Source organism: Giraffa tippelskirchi, chromosome 7 (assembly GCF_054371585.1).
Source record: "Giraffa tippelskirchi isolate mGirTip1 chromosome 7, T2T-mGirTip1v1.2.pri, whole genome shotgun sequence".
Taxonomy (NCBI): domain Eukaryota; kingdom Metazoa; phylum Chordata; class Mammalia; order Artiodactyla; family Giraffidae; genus Giraffa; species Giraffa tippelskirchi.
This window is the reverse complement of record NC_137281.1, coordinates 29,545,709-29,554,904: the sequence shown is the minus strand read 5'-3', so window position 1 is coordinate 29,554,904 and position 9,196 is coordinate 29,545,709. Positions and strand designations below refer to the sequence as shown.

At 38.8% G+C, this 9,196-nt stretch overlaps 1 pseudogene across 1 annotated transcript; it reads right to left on the bottom strand.

The window, feature by feature from the left end:
• Nucleotides 1–8,498: 8,498 nt before the first annotated feature.
• Nucleotides 8,499–8,971, bottom strand: LOC145515019 (large ribosomal subunit protein uL29 pseudogene; annotated as a pseudogene). The gene has a single exon (XR_014060631.1). The product of XR_014060631.1 is annotated as a large ribosomal subunit protein uL29 pseudogene (transcript).
• Between the last annotated feature and the right edge of the window lie 225 nt (nucleotides 8,972–9,196).

The following is a 9,196-nucleotide window of genomic DNA, read 5'->3' as shown; positions in this document are numbered from 1 at the left end:
AGGGGAGGTATGCAACCTTGGTAGGTTCAAAAATGTCCTATGAGGGACCAAACACTTGTTCCTAATGACTTTGTAATCCAAATCCAATGTCAGCACAGTGTTGACACTGGCTCCTCAAAAGTATGATTTTATCATATTTGTATACAGGTGACATCCACAACTGATGATGCTCTTTGTTACATTTCTTGATTGTCTGTCCAATTCAGCTTTCTCCTCAGCAATCTTTCCTGGTTAGTAAGTGAGTAGTTCAGAGTATTGCATATACAAAATGTATTGTTTGTTTCTGAATGTGTCCCACTTATATTTCAGGCAATAACAACAAGCTAAAGTTATTTGAGGAGAGGGAAAATAAATAGGGTTCTGTAAATGTCAGTGCTGGGAGACTGTGACTACATGATCACATTCTGGTTCAGGGTTTCCAGGTGCTATGAGCAGAAGGATCTGGGGCTTCTGAAAAAGAAGTTGATAAATATACTTTGAAGTACTTAGTATTTTCAAATTAAGTTTTTATTATTTTCATTTTAGACTGTGATTTGTCCTTGAGAATTCCTTCTAACTCTCTCAGTTTGTATTATTTCACATGTGTTTTATGTTTCAGATGAACTGATCTATGAGCATTACTGACCTACCAGCCAGGGTATCTCAAAAATTGTGCTGAACATGGGCCTGTCAGCATGGTTGTAAATCCATATAAATATAGCTTACCTTAGAGTCAACATGCAAACTGGTCATCAGTACTAATATTTCTCTTTTTTATATATATTTGTGTGAGCCGTGAACATGTTCTTCCTTCTTTTAACTACCTTATGTCTCACAATGTAATTATTTGAAAATAATTGCTTTCTCATAATTTCAAATAAAAAGCTCAATATATAAAATTAAAACCACTTGTAAAATTAGAGAAGGAGTAAAAATTTTTACATATTATTCCTCCCCCAAAATAAAATTATTGCTGTTATCATTGGATGAACATCATCTCTCAAAAACAACAGTATTTTAGGATGGAAATATTTGTCAGCTACATCTAAAAATACTAAAATTATTAGAAAGTATTGCTGAGGTTGTTTGAGAGAAGGAATGAGTTCTTTATTTTCCTACACAAAGTTGCATTTTCCTTTAAATACACGTGTAGTGCTTGGAGTCAGAATCTGTGCCAAAATGCACTAAGGAATTGGGAAAATTGAGTATCTTTAAGAATTTCCCAAATATTTTACTGTATGTTTTAAGGTTAGCCCAAACTGGATACTCGTGTTTATGTGTACACACACACACACACACACACACACACACACACACACACACACACACACACACACACACACACACACACACACACACACACACACACACACACACAAACGGTAAATAAAGCCTCTTCCAACCTTTTATAAAGAGAAATAAGAACCTTGCTGAAGTTACTGAATTACATTCAGGAAATTATATTTCTTAACAAATGATGAATTGAAATAAAAAGTCCATCTCACATTTTTCTAATAGCTGCTTATATTTCTTCTTCGAGTCTCTGTCATGAGAAGACCTTAAATTGACCTCCAGTTATGTTCCCCTTTTGGTATTCACACCAGAAGGAATTGTATGACTCCTTCTCCTTGAGTGTGAAGAGGACTGGTGACTTGTTGCAAACCAACAGAATATAGCAAAGGTGAGGGAATGTCACTCCCTTGATTAGGTTACAGTATATGTCAAAAGTTATGGGATATCACCTGTAATTGCATTACATTATATAAGACTCAACCCTTTATGAAGACCTACACTAGTTTCTCCCACTCTCCTGATGGTAGTGAAGAAGTAAACAGACATATCATGGGCTGTCTGTAGGAAAACCATGTATCTGGGAACTACAGGAGGTCTTTAGGATCTCAGTGACCCACAAGAACAAACCAGCAAGGAGCCAAGTTCCTCATTCCTTCATTCATAAAGAGAACAATTCTTCGAGCAACCTAAGTGAGCTTGGAAATGAACCCATCCCCAGTATAGCCCTCAGATGAAGAGCTAGTTCTTGACTACACCTTCATTGTAGCCATACAAACAACACTCAGATTCCTGATATGAACCAATAAATGTGTGATAGTTGAAGCTGCAAGCATGTAGCAATCTGTTAAGTAGTAATAAATAACTAATAAAGTTTCCTAAATCAAGTGTTAAGTGTGGACAAAATATGACTTGAATACAACATATCAGTTCAATTCAGTCGCTCAGTCGTGTCCGACTCTCTGCGACCCCATGAATTGCAGCACGCCAGGCCTCTCTGTCCATCACCAACTCCCGGAGTCTACCCAAACCCATGTTCATCGAGTCGGTGATGCCATCCAACCATCTCATCCTCTGTCGTCCCCTCCTCCTCCCGCCCCCAATCCTACCCAGCATTAGGGTCTTTTCCAATGAGTCAACCCTTCGCATGAGGTGGCCAAAGTATTGGAGCTTCAGCTTCAACATCAGACCTTCCAATGAACACCCAGGATTGATCTCTTTTAGGAGGGATTGATTGGATCTCCTTGCAGTCCAAGAAACTCTCAAGAGTCTTCTCCAACACCACAGTTCAGAAGCATCAATTCTGCGGCGCTCAGCTTTCTTCACCGTCCAACTCTCACATCCATACATGACCACTGGAAAAACCATAGTCTTGACTAGATGGACTTTTGTTGGCAAAGTAATGTCTCTGCTTTTAAACATGCTATCTAGGTTGGCCATAACCTTCCTTCCAAGTAGTAAGCGTCTTTTAATTTCATGGCTGCAGTCACCATCAGCAGTGATTCTGGAGCCCAAAAAAGTAAAGTCTGACACTGTTTCCACTGTTTCCCCATCTATTTCCCATGGAGTGATGGGACCAGATGCCATGATCTTAGTTTTCTGAACGTTGAGCTTTAAGCCAACTTTTTCACTCTCCTCCTTCATCTTCATCAAGAGGCTCTTTAGTTCTTCTTCACTTTCTGCCATAAGGGTGGTGTCATCTGCATATCTGAGGTTATTGATATTTCTCCCGGCAATCTTGATTCCAGCTTGTGTTTCTTCCAGCCCAGCGTTTCTCATGATGTACTCTGCATATAAGTTAAATAAGCAGGGTGACAATATACAGCCTTGATGTACTCCTTTTCCTATTTGGAACCAGTCTGTTGTTCCATGTCCAGTTCAGACTGTTGCTTCCTGACCTGCATACAGGTTTCTCAAGAGACAGGTCAGATGGTCTGGTATTCCCAACTCTTTCAAAATTTTCCACAGTTTATTGTGATCCACACAGTCAAAGGCTTTGGCATAGTCAGTAAAGCAGAAATAGATGTTTTTCTGGAACTCTCTTGCTTTTTCGATGATCCAGCGGATATTGGCAATTTGATCTCTGGTTCCTCTGCCTTTTCTAAAACCAGCTTGAACATCTGGAAGTTCACGGTTCACGTATTGCTGAAGCCTGGCTTGGAGTCTATGCCCCAAGTCTATGCCCCGACCAGTAACGCTGAAGAAGCTGAAGTTGAACGATTCTATGAAGACCTACAAGACCTTCTAGAACTAACATCCAAAAAAGATGTCCTTTTCATTATAGGGGACTGGAATGCAAAAGTAGGAAGTCAAGAAACACCTGGCGTAACAGGCAGGTTTGGCCTTGGAGTACAGAATGAAGCAGGGCAAAGGCTAATAGAGTTTTGCCACGAGAACGCACTGGTAATAGCAAACACCCTATTCCAACAACACAAGAGAAGACTCTACACGTGGACATCACCAGATGGTCAACACCGAAATCAGATTGATTATATTCTTTGCAGCCAAAGATGGAGAAGCTCTATACAGTCAGCAAAAACAAGACCGGGAGCAGACTGTGGCTCAGATCATGAACTGCTTATTGCCAAATTCAGACTTAAATTGAAGAAAGTAGGGAAAACCACTAGACCATTCAGGTATGACCTAGATCAAATCCCTTATGAGTATACAGTGGAAGTGACAAATAGATTTAAGGGACTAGACCTGATAGACAGAATGCCTGATGAACTATGGACAGAGGTTCGTGACATTGTACAGGAGACAGGGATCAAGAAAATCCCCATGGAAAAGAAATGCAAAAAAGCAAAATGGCTGTCTGAGGAGGCCTTACACATAGCTGGGAAGAGAAGAGAAGCGAAAAGCAAAGGAGAAAAGGAAAGATATTCTCATCTGAATGCAGAGTTCCAAAGAATAGCAAGGAGAGATAAGAAAGCCTTCCTCAGCGATCAGTGCAAACAAATAGAGGAAAACAACAGATTGGGAAAGACTAGAGACCTCTTCAAGAAAATTAGAGATACCAAGGGAACATTTCACGCAAAGATAGGCTCGATAAAGGACAGAAATGGTATGGACCTAACAGAAGCAGAAGATATTAAGAAGAGGTGGCAAGAATACACAGAAGAACTGTACAAAAAAGATCTTCACGACACAGATAATCACGATGGTGTGATCACTCACCTAGAGCCAGACATCTTGGAATGTGAAGTCAAGTGGGCCTTAGAAAGCATCACTACGAACAAAGCTAGTGGAGGTGATGGAATTCCAGTTGAGCTATTTCAAATCCTCAAAGGTGATGCTGTGAAAGTGCTGCACTCGATATGCCAGCAAATTTGGAAAACTCAGCAGTGGCCACAGAACTGGAAGAGGTCAGTCTTCGTTCCAATCCCAAAGAAAGGCAATGCCAAAGAATGCTCAAACTACCGCACAATTGCACTCATCTCACATGCTAGTAAAGTAATGCTCAGAATTCTCCAAGCCAGGCTTCAGCAATACGTGAACCGTGAACTTCCAGAATACAACATATATATTCAACAAATTGACAGTGTAGGTAGTTAGAAGTTATGATTTAATGTACTTCACTTTTGTTTTAGAAACAAAATGTAAGTCTGACACAATGTTAGGCTGATACAAAAGTGTTATGCATCATTCAATGAAAAGCTTAAACTCTAACACCTATTGCCATCAGTAAACTTCTTGTATTCATGTGTGTGTGTGTGTGTCAGAATATTTCAGACTTTCTCCTGGTTGGTCCCCAGAGAACATAAACACAAGAAACAAAACTCTCTTACAGAGCGATCTACCCAGACTATAAGTCTTCTTGTATTGTTCCTAATTATTTCATATCTATTATCTTTCATTATATGTATAAGTAGCAAAAAAAATTGTTCATAAATATGAAAGGCTGCAGAATAAAAAACAGATATAATTCATACAGTAAAACATACTTCATAGACAGTGGCATAATTAATCCTCAAATAACCCTATGTTGATGATTTTTCATGCCCATTTTGTTGATTGTTAAGCAGTTTAAATAATTTATCCAGTCACTCTTAGTATGCAGCAGAGTAGGAAGCTTTGATAATTAATTTTATATTCCAACTTGACTGAGCCATGGATTGCACAACTATTTGGTAGAGCATCATTCTGAGTGTGTCTATAAGGGTGTTTCTCTTGAGGGTAACGTGTAAACCCATGCACTGAGTAAAATGAATCATGCTCCCAAATGTGGGTGAACCTTATCCAGTCTGTGGAGCATCTGAATAGAATGAAAAGGCTAAGTCTCCCATATGGATAATAGGGAACTCATCCTGCCTGACTTCCTTTGAGCTGGAACAATCACTGGAGTGATTGTTTCCTATCTTTGGACTCAGAGTAAATTATCAGCACTTTCTGGGTCCCCAATCTGCTGGTCTTTGGACTGTAACTTAAAACATGGATTCTCCTGGATCCCCAACTTCTTGACTTTGTGGTAATAACATGTTTCTAAATAGAAGTTTCTAAATAGATATTTCTCAGCCTCTGTAATCATGAGTCAATTTTTTAATAAATAAATAACATTTATCCTGTTGGTTCTGTTAGCCAAAGAAAACCCTACCTAATACATAAGCCAAGCACTGGACTCCCTAATCTCTAAGTGCTTTTTCTACCACTTTCCTCCTTCCCTGTAAATAACAGCAACTCTCTCTCTTTTAAAAAATAAGACTAGTGGAGTAATAAAAATCCCTTACTTGTATACCATAATGTATATTTTGCATGCATAATCTAAATTGTTAAACACATTTATTCTTTATAGTAAGTGCTCTTTTCTTCAAGTGCTCAAACATCAAAATGTAAAAGAAACAGAAGAGCTGTGCTCATAGGAGCAGGGGAGTTGTGGTCAGGGCACTCATCACCCTACCCCTCCTGAAATTCCAGAGCCACACACACACAAATATCTTGAAGAAACAGTAAATATTTCAACTAGTGTTCATCAAAACCCTGGTGGTATATAAGATAGGAATCATTACCTTTGTTTAAAGTAGAAAAAAAAAGATTGTATTTAAGTGAGGCTTACATGGCAATAATCTATGTTATTGCCTTTCAGTAAGATCTAAACAGAGGTGTCCTAATGTGCGTACTAGAATTATGGCCTCATCACTTCCTCAGTGGTCAGTTCTAAAGAAGTCGGTCCTTTCCAGTTAAATCTTCATTCAAGTCACTTCTAAGCATTCCTAGGATGTTTGTCATCTCAGATAGCTTCATGAAACCATTCCAATTCTATTGACCATTTCTATCTGAAATAAAAATAATACAGAAATTGGTCATATTTCATAGTGACAGCAAGATAATTACGAAAGCCAGCATAAGCCTAATTGTTAAGAAAAAATTTTACTTGTTTTACCACAGACAAATTACTTTGTTTCTCTTGCTTAATTTGTTTATCTGAAAATGGGGATGATGATGGTTGTGGTCTCTCATGTAATTTGGTATAACAATTGAAGTAACATATGCAACTGTACCTGTAATATGGTAAGAGCCAGTTGCATTAGCTGTTAATAGATTTGTGAATTCTTTGTAAGGTAAATATCTTTTTAATTTTCAAATATTGAATTGCATATATAGAAAACTTAGTTAGAAAATCAATGACAGATTGCCTCAGTGAAGAAGAACAACACTTTCTCTAATAACATTACAAAATAGAATTTCAATTTATTTTCAATAAATCCAGTCACATTGAAGTATCACCTAGCATATTGAAGTATCAAATGCCAGATTACCTCAATCAGACCAATGTGAAATGTCTCATGCTTAAAAATGTAACTGGTTTTTGCTTGCACATTAAATTACTGTTTTCCCACAACCTGCAGTTTCAAGTTTTGCCTACCTGCAGGTGAATGGAGTGCTAGGTGGGGTTACAGATAAACTATAGGCCTTCTTTCACAAGCCTCCTTGACTGTCTGTGGCTCATTACTTTCCAGAACATCATGGAGACCACAGACTTACAATACAGAAAGCACTCAGAAAGCCCCAAGGCAAGAATGCAGAGTTTCCTTGCGGTTTTTGGTGATGCCTCCTCCCCTTGTATCGTGGCACATGGCATGAAACAAGAAGAAATATCTCTCTAACCTTAGGGGAATTCTTGGCCTCATAATCTGCATGTTGGGATCTAGAGATTGACAGATCTGGCAGACTCTGTGCTTTCAGAAAAAAAAAAAAAAAAAGGCACTAATCAACAAGAATTTTCATACAGTTTTTAGTTAACTCGTTAACTATCTTAAATTCCTGGGCTGAGTCCCTACAGAGAACTGATGTGTTGTCTGTACTGAGTCATACCTCACATGGTTACAGAATGTCAGTTACTTACCTAAGTATCCAAAGTCCTTCAAATCTGGCTCCCAAATAAGAAGCATCATGCTAAAATGAAAGTGAATCTGTAAGTCAAGGTATCTAGATCTTAATTCTTCGACCACTTGACTCTGTGAGTCCCTGCTGTTAAGCTTTTCTGGGCCTTGGTATGCTCACTGTGAAGTTGAAACTATTGTAATCCCTATTTAAACAAACAGGAAGATGGATGGTCAAAGAGTTTAGGTGTTTTGTATAAGGTTGCACAGCCACTATGCAGTAGAATTAGGTGTTGTTGGCACCAGAGCTCATGCCTTTAAACCCTCCCTTACATTTCCTACTGTACTGAATGTTTATCAAATCATTCTGAACAAGTTTCAGCATGAATCACTGGTTTCCACAAAGCATAACCTTTTATTTTACTTACTCTGTGGTCCTAGGCAGATGACTCAACTTTTCTAAGCCTCTTTTTCCTCATCTGTAAAACGAAACAGGGGTTAACAATAGCAGGTAATCATAAGTTTATTTCAAGGACTAAATGGATTATCATCTATAAAGTACTTGGAAAAGTACCTCAATAAGTATTAAATATTAATATTAGTATTAATTACTGTTACTATTGGTATTATTACCTGATGCTACCTGGTGGCTTTAAGCAGAAATTAAGAGAGAGCCAGTACCAATAGACAGGCACATGTGTCAATCACATATTAATTAGCAGTTAATAAAAGCAAGAATCACTTAAATGCTTACATTTAAAATACCACAGAAGGCAGATTTGGATTAAGACTAGAGTCATAATTTCTCAATGCTGGAAAAATGCTTAGAATAAACTAGGAACTTTCAAAAATATCCATACCCAAGTCTCATCCAAGACCAGTTAAGATTGTCAGCATCCTTACCTTTTTATTTTTTTATTTTATTTTTTATTTTTTTTTGCCAGTGGTCTGTCTGTTTTATTGACAGCTGGATGCTCAGGCCTTGACTGCGTGCTTTCGGACGGGGTACAGCCGCTGCTTCCACTGCTGCTTCTTGGTATTCAGGTTCTCCTCATGCTGGTTGAGCCGGCGGCGCATGGCACATGTTTTCTCGGGTCGCAGATCCAGGGGCTTGTACTTCTTGCCCTTATAGAATTTCCTGAGGTTCTCTTTCTGAGTCTGGTTAATGACAGTCAGTACACGGGCGATGGGTTTATGAACCACTAGGATCTTGGAGAGTTTACAAGCCGCGCCGCCTGTCACTTTAGCCACGCACAGCTGGGACAGCTCCACCTTCAGGACCTCCAGTTGTTTCAGCAGCTCCTCCCTCTTCTTGCCGCGAAGGTCTCGAGCCTTAATCTTGGCCATGGCTGTATAGTCTGCCTCCGCTGCCTTCTCGGAGGGAAAGAGCATCCTTACCTTTTTAAAGCACTCCAACAGCAGTTGGTTTGAACTAGATAAAAATGAACTACTTTACAAGGGATTTAAAATTTCCAGGAGAGTTATTATTTGGAGAGGGGAATGGGACTAAAAAATGTTCTAGCCAGAGATTTTTGTCTTTTCACTTTTCCATGCTGACTTCTGCTGTCCTCCTGGATAGGGATAAACATTTTCCTAGTCCCTCCATT